At 34.1% G+C, this 13,898-nt stretch overlaps 1 protein-coding gene across 3 annotated transcripts in view; it reads right to left on the reverse strand.

The window, feature by feature from the left end:
* Positions 1–13,898, reverse strand: part of UNC5C (unc-5 netrin receptor C) — a 400,598-nt gene that overhangs the window by 168,055 nt on the left and 218,645 nt on the right. The window lies entirely within an intron of this gene.

Here is a 13,898-nt window from a genome sequence, read left to right on the forward strand (position 1 = left end):
AGAGATCTGTTTATACATAATTGTATGTATGTGTATGCATGTATGTGTATGTACATATGTGAGTATATGTGTATGTGCAAATAAAAGTGTTTGTACTTAAGTGTAACCTTGGAGGAGGTAGGAAAAAATGTGTGTGTGTGTATAAGAATAAAGTAAAAAGTGCACAGAAGATAACAAAAGAAAATTTACAAGAAAGCAAAAAAAAGATGGACAGCTCCAAACGCAATGCATAGTATTTATAATATAGGCTTATTTGAAATTAAAATTTATTGCTTTATATTTTTAATCCTTTCATGTTCTGCTGTGTGCATAGCAATTTTTTTTTCTTTTCCTAGTTTATATTTAAGTTTAAAATAAATAAAGAAAAAAATTTAAAAGGTGATAGTAAAATTTGCATCCCAATTTTCATTTCTATGTGGGACTTTGGCTGAAACCATCTTAAACTTTCTTAAATGAAGCACTTAATCCACTGCTTTAATTACTATCCAGAAATTGACATATATGTATTTTTCCTTAGAAAAAGAATGTAAAAAAATTTACTCTTCATATATATCTGCTGGAGCTAAAATTACTCATATATATTAGGCTCTTGAAAACTGGTTATACTTACTTAAAATCAATACAATAACAGGCCTTACAAGAAGCGTATCTCTATAGTTGCTGTTGAATGCTGACTGTCCCATATTTGTTTTCATAATATGATCCTAAAACCATCAGAGTTGTTGCATTAATAGGAGGCTGATTTTCTTCCAATAGAATAAAATCCTCTCCTTGAATAGGAATATACAGACATATACACTCTTGAAGTGATCCTCCGTGAGGTAAAGGAATAAAATGTGTTTATGTATAACATTAAAGAATATAAATGATGTAGCTACATAAAGCCAAATAGGCCCATGCCTAGAATATACTCTCTTCTGATTTTCTCCTCTTAGAATTCCTACTTTTTTCAAAACTCTCAAACTCAATTTCCCCTGGTTATTTATTTATTTGTAAGTATTTACCTATTTATTTTGGATACATGTTAAAATTTACATTTTAACATTACAGGTTCTACCCCACCCTATTCCCTAGAATCTAAAATTTTCAAAGACAAACTTTCATTTTTTATTACCCTCTAGTGAAGTAGCACATATCAGGATCTTTATGAACATTTATCAAATGATTTAAATGATATATTAATCAATATTTTATTCTCTGAGGCAAAATAAAACATTATCTATTGATTTTTTTAAATTTAAAATTGCTCCAAATGCTAACCTTTAAAGAAAAAAAAATCCTGTTTCTAAACTTCTGAAGACTTCTGTTTTTCTATCATGAAATCTAGTTTACCAAAATTACATAATAAAATCAATATGAATTATTATGTTCTCAACAAGTAGGCAATAGTATTTTTGGCTATTAAGTATGAATTGTATAAATACAAGCTATCAAATGTTCAAATCATCATCCTATTAAAATATAATAACATAGTCTGACAAACATGATGTTATTTAATATATATTTATGTAGTTGTATGTATTTATAATGTTATATGAACTAATTCTGAAGAGTCATGAAGATACTCTAAGCAAAAATTGTTAAAATATGGAACTTTTTTATAGAAAATGACCAAGGATTTGAAGTACCATTTATTTCTGATCCTACTTCAGTTTACTTTGGCCAGAAAGAGAAGCTCAGATATAGTGTCAAAGCCAAAAAGAAAATGTCAACTCCTTATGCAAGGATGATGATTCATGGACATAAGGAAGAATAAGTAAAAAAGTCAGCAATAATAAAAGGGGTTTTATCTTGATATCCTGTTACGATAAACTGCTAACCACTCTTACCTTGGTTTATTATGTTACCAGAAACACTCAATAAAATTATGGTCTTATGACTACCTGGATGTATTTTCCACTTTTCTATTTATATATAATCCACTTATTTCCAGATTGCAAAATAAATGCTTCTATGGCAAAAGTGAAATAATGTGCATATTCTCCAAACAATTATCTTTGCTGGTGCAAAAGCATATTACTATTTAACTTCAGTGCTTCTAGAGAGGTAAAACTGCCACTGATACTTTAAAAAATTATGATATTTAAATGATTTTTAGTATTGTGTACATTATTTGATAAAATGTAAATAGAATTCACAAACTTTTCTTTTATGGGCTATACCTAATATGCTTTTCTTGTCATCTGAAAATATATTGACTTTATTTTATTATAAGTTAGGAAGAATCCCTGCAAGAAGCAATGATTAAATGCATTAGGTTAAATAATAGATATAGAATATCTCAGGTAGTTAACTGCTCAGTTTCAGTTTTCTCATTTGTAAAATGGTAATAATAAAATAGCACCACCTACAGGGTTATACGTAGGATTAAATGAAATAATACTTAAAATATTTTGTAAGCCTTATAATATTAAATATCAGCTATTGCTATTAGTATTATCATTATCATCATTACAATATGGTATAAACAATAGTATCTCTATATAAGTGAACATTTTCATAGAATATCACATTATCATTTTGTATTTCTCAAAAGGATTTTTAAAAAATATTCCAAGTTAGTCTACCCTTCACCATTCTAAGTCTCTCTTTACCTTAAATTCAGAAGATGGGTCAATATAAATATTTGAATAAGGGTGCTTTACCTTAGTAGATACACATAAGTCAATCAAAACATATTTATGATGTACCCCTTGGGAATAAAACGGTATAGTCCTTTCTCTCAAGGAGGTCACACTTCTCTTGGGGGGAGGGAATACATGTTCACAGATAGGTAAATAAAAGATATTAAAAATAATAAGAGTGATGAGTATGGAGGTCATGCTAACACCTGGAAAAGTCAGAAATGCCCTCCAGAAGGTCTCAACTGAGCTGAGCCTTGATAGTAGCTAGATCACATGGAAGGGCACAAGACCATCTTTACCCTTTTTCCTCTTTAGGTCCCCTATCACAAGATAATATTGGATTTTAATATAAAGTTCTTGATCTAATTTATATGAGAAACCTAATCAGTTTTTCTTTAACTATCAATTTCAAAAGAATGTATTACATAGAAATCCTGTTACAGATCATTCTTATCAAAGGATTAATCAGTTTCTTAAGGGAAAGGCCTGTTTAGGGCAGGAAAGATTCCCCCTGGAATTTGAGTAGTCTAAAAGGAAGAATGTCTCTGATTAATTTCACCAAGAAAATCAGTTTTAGAGGAGAGTCATTAGAGGGAGTGGTTAAAATAGGAATTGAATGAAAAATGATTGTTCCAAATTTAAGCGATTAGAGTCCTGTTGGATAAATCAAAAGGAATACTTAAGACTCTGTCACCCTGTTTGAAACTGATTATCTAATTAATCTTTATTCTTAGACCCTAAAACTTGTAATTGGAAAAAGACTTAGGAGAAGAGATTTTTCAAAGGTGTCTTTTTTATATTTTTCTCTCTAGTGTGAGATGCCTGGAATTATAATTATTTAATTAAAATTGATTCCAGATTTGTTACTCAAAAGCAAGGTACTGAATTTTTTCTTGTACAGTTAGTTCCAAGAGGTGTGAGGAGATTCCAAAGCATGGGGATCCAGAGGCATGGGGGCAGGAGGTGCAATGACCAACCTGTTTCTCAGAAACGAAGTAAGAATTTAAGAATGGCCGATTGGCTAATATAGAAAAGTTAAAAAAAACAAAAAAACAAGACAAATCTAAGGAGAGACCTGCACTTTAGTGTGAGAAGCACTCAGAAACTGCACTGCCCCCTGCTGTCTGGAAAACCAGTTTGGAGGGAAGTAGTGGATACCTTGGCTTTTCCCTTAGTAAGCCTGGATAATCCCTTCATGCTGGGAGAGACTACAGACCCCTAGCCACTCTAGCTCTACTGCTGCCAAATGACAGCTCAGGTGGAGACCCTGCGGAGGAGCGGCCTATCTGAATCGTCATCCAGGCTGGTCCAAAGGAGATCAAAGCCGGGCCGGCTGTCCAGAATCCTGAGATCTGCTGCTCCCTTCCCACGGGGTTCTGAGACCCCCCAGGGTTGTGCAATGTGCTGGGTGACGGTGTAGCGCTCGGTTCTTGCCTTCCTTCTCTCAGTTCAGCAGATGTTTCTGTTTCAGTTAGTGCACTGGGAACAAATAGCATTTCCCACACCAGGCCTCCCCAGATCCCTGGGGCAAATAAGCTATTGCTGGGTGGCCAGCTCTTCTAGGGACCCCCCCCCCCACTAACATGACTCTATGTGTTTAGAAATAACATGGGTCCTCATAGAGGAGTTCCATTGCTAAAGCATTTCCATTAAGCTTACCTTTCTATAATTGATATTTGTTTAAAATAAAGACCTTTAATCAACCCAAATGGGGAAATGTTGTACTAAGGCTGAGATCCTTGTGCCTCTGGCTGTTCTCAGAGACATGAGCTTTGACAGAAAGGTCTGTTTCTGGAAAACTTGATACATAGCAGTGTGTTGCCAGCAACTACAAAGAGAGAAAGATTAGAGTATGGATCTTGATTAATATAGGCTGTTAGATTTTTTTCCCTGATAAATGCCAGATAAGCAGTCCCATTTTCACTGCATGCTGTCTTTGAAGTTACTTAGTTATTCTGTGTTGTTTGCGTCATGCTAGCATACAGCTAGCATTTTGTTAATGGCTGGAAACGTGATGTTAATAAAATAGGAAGGAAAGAAATTTTTAAAAAATCAACCTTGGGGTGGCCAAGGAATAGTGGAAAGCAAGGCTTCTTAAACTTTTTCCACTTGTGATCCCTTTTTGCCCAATATATTTTATATGATTCAGAGTATATAGGTATACAAATCAAACATTTATTGATGATAAGTCATAATTTCATGATCCCCACATTAAGTGATGTGACCCCATGTGGGGTCACAACCCACAGTTTAAGTACCTTTGATGTAAAGAATGCTGGCTATAGAGTTGAGAGATCAAATTACAAATCTACCCTTATATCTGTATCATGGAAATCACTATATCTCAAATGAGTCTCCTTATCTATAAAATAGGAAATACTTTGATTACCTATCTCACAAAATTATTGAAAGAAGACTTTGGAAATCTTAAAATACTATTTAAAAGGTGACAGTATTTAAAATCACAAAGAAACCTCTTTTCTAAACTCTGCACCTATCAGAATTTGGAGTAAAAAAAATTTAAAGAAGAAACTGATCATTTTAGGTGGAAAATTCTAAGACTTTGTCTTAGAAAACCTTTTTTTTTTAGCTCTTTACTTTCAAAATATATACATATATAGTTTTCAACATTCACCCTTGCAAAACCTTGTGTTCCAGATTTTTTCTTCTTCCCTTCCCTCCATCTCCTCCCTTAGACAGCAAGTATTCCAATACAGTTAAACATGTACAATCCTTCCATACATATTTCCACAATTATCATACTACACAAGAAAACTCAGAACAAAAAGGGTAAACAATGAGAAAGAAAACAAAAAGCAAGTGAAAAACAGCAAAAATGGTGAAAATACTATGTTGTGATCCACATTCAATCTCCACAATCCTCTTCTGGGTGCAGATGGCTCTCTCTATCACAACTCTATTGGAATTGGCCTGAATCAATTCTTTGTTGAAAAGAGTTCATCAGAATTGATCATCAAATAATCTTGTTGCTGTGTACAATGTTCTCTTGGTTCTACTCATTTCATTTAGCATCAGTTCATGTCAGTCTCTCCAGGTTTTTCTGAAATCATCTTGCTGATCATTTCTTATAGAACAATTCCATAACATTCACATATCATAACTTATTCAGTCATTCTCCAACTGATGGGCATCTCAGTTTCCAGTTCCTTGCCACTACAGAAAGGGCTGCCACACACATTTTTCCACATGTGGGTTCTTTTCTCTTTTTATAATCTCTTTGGGATACAGGCTCAATAGTAACACTGTTGGATCAAAGGGTATTCACAGTTTGTTAGCCCTTTGGGCCTAGTTTTATATTGCTATACAGAATGGTTGGATCAGTTCACAACTCCACCAACAATGCATCAGTGTCCCAGTTTTCTCACATCCCCTCCAACATTCATCACTATATTTTCCTGTCATATTAACCAATCTGACAGGTGTGTAGTGGTACCTCAGAGTTGTCTTCATTTGAATTTCTCTGATAAATAATATTTTAGAGCATTACTTTCATATGACTAGATATGGCTTTAATTTCTTCACATAAAGTTCATATCCTTTGACTGTTTATTATTTGGGAAATGGCTTGTATTCTTATGAATTTGAGTCAATTCTCTATATATTTTAGAAATGAGCCCTTTATAAGAACCCATGGATGTGAATTCCCTTCCAGTTTTCTGCTTCCCTTCTAATCTTGTCTGCATTTATTTTCTTTGTACAATTTTTTAAAATTTATATAGTCAAAATTATCTATTTTGCATTTCATAACATACTCTAGTTCTTCTTTAGCCACAAATTCCTTCTTTCTCCTCAGATCTGAGAGGTAGACTATCCTTTGTTCTTCTAATTTGCTTATAATAAGTATTACTATGTCTAAATCATGAACCCATTTCTACTTTATCTTAGTATAGGGTATTAGGTATTGGTCAATGCCTAGTTTCTGCCATACTATTTTTCTTGGAAAATTTTCAATCTTAAGCAACATTGGTACCTAAGTATAGACAGAAATTCAGTGGACTTAACTTGAACTTTTACTAAAAATGTAACAGCCTCCTAAGTGTTCTGCATAGAAGAAGGCTTTAGTTTTCTATAACTTCTAAGGTAGGATGCTGTTGCAACAGTTTACACAACATACTAACATAGCTACTTGTAATATCAGACGCAGAGTCACTAGGTGAAGAGCTAAATGAAAGTTAGTTTTCTTTTTCTTATAGTCTTGTAAATGTCTTAAACTCCACAGAGAATTGTTCAAGACAGTAACAACTAATATTTAATTAGTGCTTGAGAGTAGGCAAAATACTTAGCATACTTTCTCATTTGATCTCCACAATCACTCTCATGAAATAAATCTTATCTCCATTGTATAGGTAAATAATCAGGCTCACAATTTGCCTACTATAGTTAAACCATTAATAAATGATGGTAGAATTTGAATCCTGGTTTCTTCTCACCTCAAGTCTCTTTCCGCTATGTTTCAATGTCTGTCCAGAATGAGAGTTATTCTGGGTAAGAGAATCACCTTTATTCAAATATATTTTATGTGATTCATTGTAGTTTGATTGCAATGGGCATTATTGCTGTTTGCATTTCTGTTCTTTTCCCATATTTATCTCTTAAACAATCAACATTTAAGCATTTGTCAGCTTTGTAGTGCAGTAGATAGAAATTCTGCTTCAGACACTTTTTTATTTTAATATTTTTATTTTCTCCAATTACATGTAAAACAAATTTTTACATTTTTTTTAAACTTTGAGTTTCAGATTCTCTCTTTCTCCCTCCTCCTTGAGAAGGTACACGTGAAGTTATGTGAAACATTTTCATAAAAAATAAACAAAAAAAAAACTCAAGGAAAAAAGCATGCTTCAGTCTGTATTCAGATACAATCAGTTCTTTCTTTGAATATAGATAATATTTTTTCATTATGCATCCTTGAGAGTAGTCTTGTATCATTGCATTGCTGAGAAAAGCAAAATCATTCACAATTGATCATTCCACAACTTTGCTGTTACTTTGTACACAATTCCTCTCATTTTGAGCTCATGTACGACTTTCCAGGCTTTTCTGATAGTATCCTAATTATCATTTCTTATAGAACAATAATATCCCATGATAATCCCATATCACAATTTATTCATTTCCCAATTGATGGGCATCCCTTCAAGTCTTTGCCCTGAGAAAAGAGCTCTATAAATATCTTTATACACATAGGTTCTTTTTTTCTTTAAATATCTTTTGGGATTCATGACTAGTAGTGGTATAGTTAGGTCAAAGGATATCTTTGAACATAGTTCATGTCTTTTGATCATTTATAGCTTGATCACTGTATGATGCTGGGTGAGTTTTTTCATCTGAAAATGATGATAATAATACTGTTCTTTCCCAACATTTTGTAGAGATCAAATGAGATCACATATGTAAAAATGCTTTGCAAATTATACCACGTTCTGCAATTGTTAATTACTATTGTTGCCATTATTATAATTATTCTTGTATCTATGATGTATTGTTAAGGACCATGCCTAGGTAAAGGGGCAGGTCAATTCTCCGAGATCTTCCACAGCTGTGAATCATAACACCTGAGGGTGTTCCAAAGCAGCCTTTACCAACACAGGTGTTGCTTGTGGACCGGGAATGAAATAAATTGGAATCAGAGGGAAGAAGAGAGAAGTCAGAAAAAAGCAACTGCCTCTCAGTCTCCTTGTATCACCATCATCATCTCACATGAACAGATCCATTCCACAGGTCCGAGTTAGGCCTCTAGCAGCTACTGGCAGGTGGCTCCCATATCACAACAATGTATGAGGAGTTTTGATAACACATTACAATTATAACTTCATGGAGTCACAGAATTTAAGAGGTGGAAGGGAATTCTCAGGCTACCTAGTTCAAACCCTACCCGACCAAGTACCCTTTCTCCTGTATCTTCCAATTTCTTTTGGTTTCCTATGGAAAGAAACTTCCTGGATTTAAAAAAAATGGAGCCCTCAGTAAACTTAATTTTAGGGGATAGCCTTGATCATGTCTCAAAATGTCCTTTAATACAGTTAAATACAGTATTAATACAATTAACAGTGGAATTAATACAGTCACACAGTTTAATACAGTTCACATGGTGACTTCCCCTATCACAGCTTTGTTATACTGCAGGTTGGCATAAGAAATTAAATGAGAATTTTTGGGAAGTTTTGCAAAAGCTTCAGATAGCATGTGAAGGCCAGCAAAGAATAGAGAGAAAAAAAAAATTAGAAATTTAGAAATGCCTAAAATATATGTTATAGTTCAATATCAACAAGCTTTATCTTTTAATACCATAATAATTCAGATTTCTTCTCAGGTATAAAGGGAACACCAACATTTTATGTGGATTTTCCAGGTCATTGGGGCATCATGCTCCATGATGTAAAAGGGATAACTGTATTGTAAATCTATGAAAGAAGTTTCTATCCCTCTGAACTCTCCCTCAAACACAAACACAAATTGTGAAAAATGCCCTTTTTTCTCATTAACTAATTTTTTGAAGCTTAAGGAAATTTATTTCATGATATAAAACTTTTTTGAATTTTCCTGATATATCCAGACAGTCTGAAGGACTTCAGATGAAAAATGCTGTCCATACCCAGAGAAAAAAACTGATTTGTCTTAAGACAAATTGAAGCATACATTGTTTTTACTTTATTTTTCTTAAGGGTTTTTTTTTTTTTTTTTTGTTTTGTTTTGTTTTGTTTTGTTTGTTTTGTTTTTGGAGGGGAGGGTGAGATCAATTTTCTTTTCCAAGATGACCTTTATGGAAATGTTTTGCATAACTTCACATATGCCTTCTCAATGGGGGGGAAGGGAGGGAGGAAGGGAAAGAATCTGGAATTCAAAGTTTTTACAAACAAAAGTTTAAAAAAAGGTTTACATGTAACTGGAAAATTATATGGATAGATAGATAGATAGATAGATAGATAGATAGATAGATAGATAGATAGATAGATAGATAAAGTGTGTATACATACACACACAAATAAATGCACACCATCACCAACAAAAATTCATCCCATAAATGGAAAAAAAAAAGTTTTCTTGATGTGGAGCACATTGATATTTTGAGATTCTGATCACAGGAAGGCATGAAAAGCTTGCAACTGAGTCCAACCTGAGACATGCTTTTACCTATCTTGTTTCTACTGCAATTTTTTCTAACATTCCCATGTTTCTATGATATTCTTCTACTAGATGTAGGAGTGATACCCAGAAGAAAAAAAACAGTATTTGGAGCTACTATGGTAACGTTAAGCCATATTCTATATTATAGAACAATGAACATAGTACCAGATTTGGGGTCAGAAAGCCTTGCAATTCTTTTGCTTCTAGTATTTCCTGTGTAAGAATGAGCAAATTCACTTGGATCTTTTGAATCTTAGTTTCATCATCTCTAAGTTTGGGGGGGAAATAGTATTCAGTAAGTACTATTCTAATTTGGGATTGGTGTAAAACTCAAATGAAATTGTGTTTAACATGCTTGGCAAATCTCAAAGTGCTATATAAATGCATTTTCTTTTTCTTGTTTAATTTGAACATTTTATTAAGATCATACTAAGAGAAAGACACTATTTTAGACACTTGAGATACAAAGACAAATGTTGAATATGTGGAAGAGATAATAGACCAAACTAAAGGCAAGAGGAAGCCACAATGGTTTTTGAACCGTTTTTAACATGAATTTGTTATTGGATTGTTTCACTCTTGTCCAATTTTTCATGACTCCATTTTGGGGTTTTCTTTAACATGAAGTAGGAAAAAGTATTCTGAAAAATGTTGTGGAGCTATATAACAATATGCAGTCAGGGTGAGATAGAAAGGATAGCCTCCCATGGTGATGAAGAGAGAGACTGTGGTGCCCTTACATTTGGAGGATAGAAGAATCGGGAAGAAAGGAAGAAAGAAAAAAAAGAAAGGAAAGGAAGGAAGGAAGGAAGGAAGGAAGGAAGGAAGGAAGGAAGGAAGGAAGGAAGGAAGGAAGGAAGGAAGGAAGGAAGGAAGGAAGGAAGGAAGGAAGGAAGGAAGGAAGGAAGGAAGGAAGAAAGGAAGGAAAGAAGGAAGGAAGGAAGGAAGGAAGGAAGGAAGGAAAAGAAAGAGAAGGAAAGAGAGAGAAAGAGAGAAAGAAAGAAAGGAGGGAGGAAGGGAGGGAGGGAGGGAGGAAGAAAGGAAGGAAAGATTTATTAAATGTCTACTATTTGCCAGACACTTTATTAAATGTTTTCAAATATCTCATATCCTTATTTTACAGATGAGAAAATTGAGGTAGACTTAAGTAAATTTACCCAGGGTCACACAGCTAGTAAATGATTGAATAAAGATTTGAATTCAGCTCTTTCTAATTCTCCATCTACTCTGCTACCCAGGAGCAAGGGGAAGAAGATAAAATCTGTTTTGTATATTTGAATATGATGTGCCAAGGAGACATTTGACTGGAGATTTCCAACAGGTAGCTGTAGCTACAGTACTAGGATTGAGGAGAGATTGACAACACATAGATATGAAAATGATTTATATGACAATATAAAAGATATAGGAAGCAAAAAAGAAAATCTCTACCCCTTTAGGATGATAAACTTAGAAGTGGAAAGGACTTTGGAATGCACTCATTTCTTGGCCTTGTTCTAGTCTATCCTGAATGTTTTAACACTATAACTTTTAGACTGTAATTGTTTTGAAAGGTACTTTAAAATACCGTTTTATTCATGACATGCACACAATATTAATGAATAGAAAGAGCACATGGGATATAGAATGTTTTCCAGACCAGGAAATGTCTTTCCCTGTGGATTATCAATGTAACATGAAGATAATGGTGCAGGCATTAAGTAACAGAAGTATGTTATTTTTTCAAATTCCAATCTTCCTGTACAGGAGTTCTTATTACTACTAGCAGCCACTCAAATCCAAAATGCCTTTCCCAATCTTATTTAGCAGTACTGGTTTCCTCCTCCCTCCCCACCCACCCCCTACCCTATTAAAAGTGTGTGCTTTTGAACTCTGCACAAATAAATGAGCTGAAACAAATAAAACTCAGTCCACTTGAGACTTCCAAAACATCTGGTAGAGTTATTTTTTTGAGTAATTAATCCAAGTGGTGGTACAATTCCCCAAAGTGGACTACCCAACTGCCTGATACCCAGTTATTTATGCAATCATCAACTTGCAATAAACTCGTGTATATTTCTCTAACATGCAACCAAAATGGCACAGAATCACAAGTTTTTTAACTATGACAAATATCTGTCAATCTAGTTGTCTAAGTTTAAGTTCGTCATATATGTATATGTACAGACATTTTCAGGAGAAATTTTCTTTGTTCCTCTGGATATTATATTATTATGTTCTCTCTCTCTCTCTCTCTCTCTCTCTCTCTCTCTCTCTCTCTCTCTCTCTCTCTCTCTCTCTCTCTCTCTCTCTCTCTCTCTCTTTCTCTCTCTTTCTCTTTCTCTCTCTTTCTCTCCCCCTCACCCCCTTCTCTTCCTCCTCCTCCTCTTCCTTCTCCTCTACCTCTATTCTCCATCTCCTCTCTCCCAGTCTCTATCTCTTACTTATGGATGAACCCTTTGACTTTATCTTTATGTAGTAGTTAGCATAATCCAGCATCTGAAAGCAAAATCATCCTCAAGTTTATGCCACTGCTTTTCTCTGGCTAATCCAAAATTTTGAACCAGTCTGAATTAATTGATTTTTAAATTTAGGAAAAATGAGCCAACTGGGAAACACTGTGAGTAAAGTAAGTCCAGAAGCACTCTTCTAATCTTTATCATAATTCATCAGGGGAAGAGTTTTTCCACTGTGTTTTGAAATCAGGATGATAAAACCATAGGCCTGGGAGGAATTCTTGTGAGTTCATTTAAATAATCCCCTTGCCTTTGGGCATGATCATATTTAAATCATCCCAGTAAAGTTTAATATCTCTCTAATTCAAATGAACTTTAGAAAGTTATTCTACATCTTCCTTTGGTCACTCATTATGAATTATTATGAAATTGAATCCTTGTCAGGAAAAGTTATTCTTATCTACAACATATATACAATTAAATCCTGAGGGCTATCAGGAAAGTCCCCTTTATTTAATCCTACTCCTGAAGAATTGGTCTATGGTGATCATATTAAGAATAGCATACGTTCAAGGGATCTCAGTCAGTGCATAAACAAAAACGTGGCTTGGGTACCACCAACCACAGAAGTGTGTATAGCTTTGGTTTTGGTTTTTGCTTCTAAGCTTCCTGTACATTGATTCTTATTATTGTGAGCAGCCACACAATACAACTAATTCTTTCCCTTGTCTTATTTGAACAGTTACAGTTTCTTCCTTTTCCCATTTACTGTTAAAACCAAAGCAACCAAAATACCTTGAGGGATGTTATTGCTACCTGTACTCAACACTGACCTCATTCTCCTTGTTACTCCCACAACCACAGTACTTGGAATTTCTTCACTTAGTCTATTTTCTCGGTACCTACTTGGGTAGTTAGGTGGTATAGTGGATAGAATAGTGGACTAGAGTTAGGAAGATCTGAGTTTAAATCCTACCTCAGTGGTGTGCCCCTTAATCCCTGCTTGCCTCATTTTTCCTTATCTGTAAAACAGAGGAAAATAAAACACCTATTTCCTAGGGTTGTGAGGATCAAATGAGATAATAATTGTAAAATACTTAGCACAGTGCCTGACACTTTACAGAAAAGTGCTATATAAATATAAACTGTTGTTACCTTTAGATAATAGGTGGGACTCTTACCTAAGGGAAAAGGAATGCTAAAGGTCAGTTATGCTGAAGAATTATAGAATTAAATCCCTACCATCTTTTAAGATAAAACAAAACAAAACTTCTAGATCCCCATTTTGGAAATGTATATGTTATCAGCATCTTTTGTATTTGGTTTAATATAGTTTTGGAAATCACTAGATAATAATAACAGTAGCTCATATTTACATAATATGCCTCCCCACAGTCATATAAAGCAGCTGGTTTACAGGTACTTTTCTCCATGTTTTACAGATAAGGAAGCTGCACTCAATTTGTGACAGAGCTGTGATTTGCACTCAAATTCAAAGATCTGAAAGCAATTTTTTTCCTGTGCAAAAAACTACCTCTTCATCATCTTATTTGGTACCAGCTATATCTAAGTGGGATTCAAGAATGTCTGTAATTGTAATATTTTGTACAGATCCCCATTGTCTTTCCTATTTTCTGGGATAAAATTACATCAGCAGAAAGGATTTCTTCAACTAGGAATTCTCCCTGAT

The sequence above is a fragment of the Sminthopsis crassicaudata genome, chromosome 6 (genome assembly GCF_048593235.1).
Source record: "Sminthopsis crassicaudata isolate SCR6 chromosome 6, ASM4859323v1, whole genome shotgun sequence".
Classification (NCBI taxonomy): Eukaryota; Metazoa; Chordata; class Mammalia; order Dasyuromorphia; family Dasyuridae; genus Sminthopsis; species Sminthopsis crassicaudata.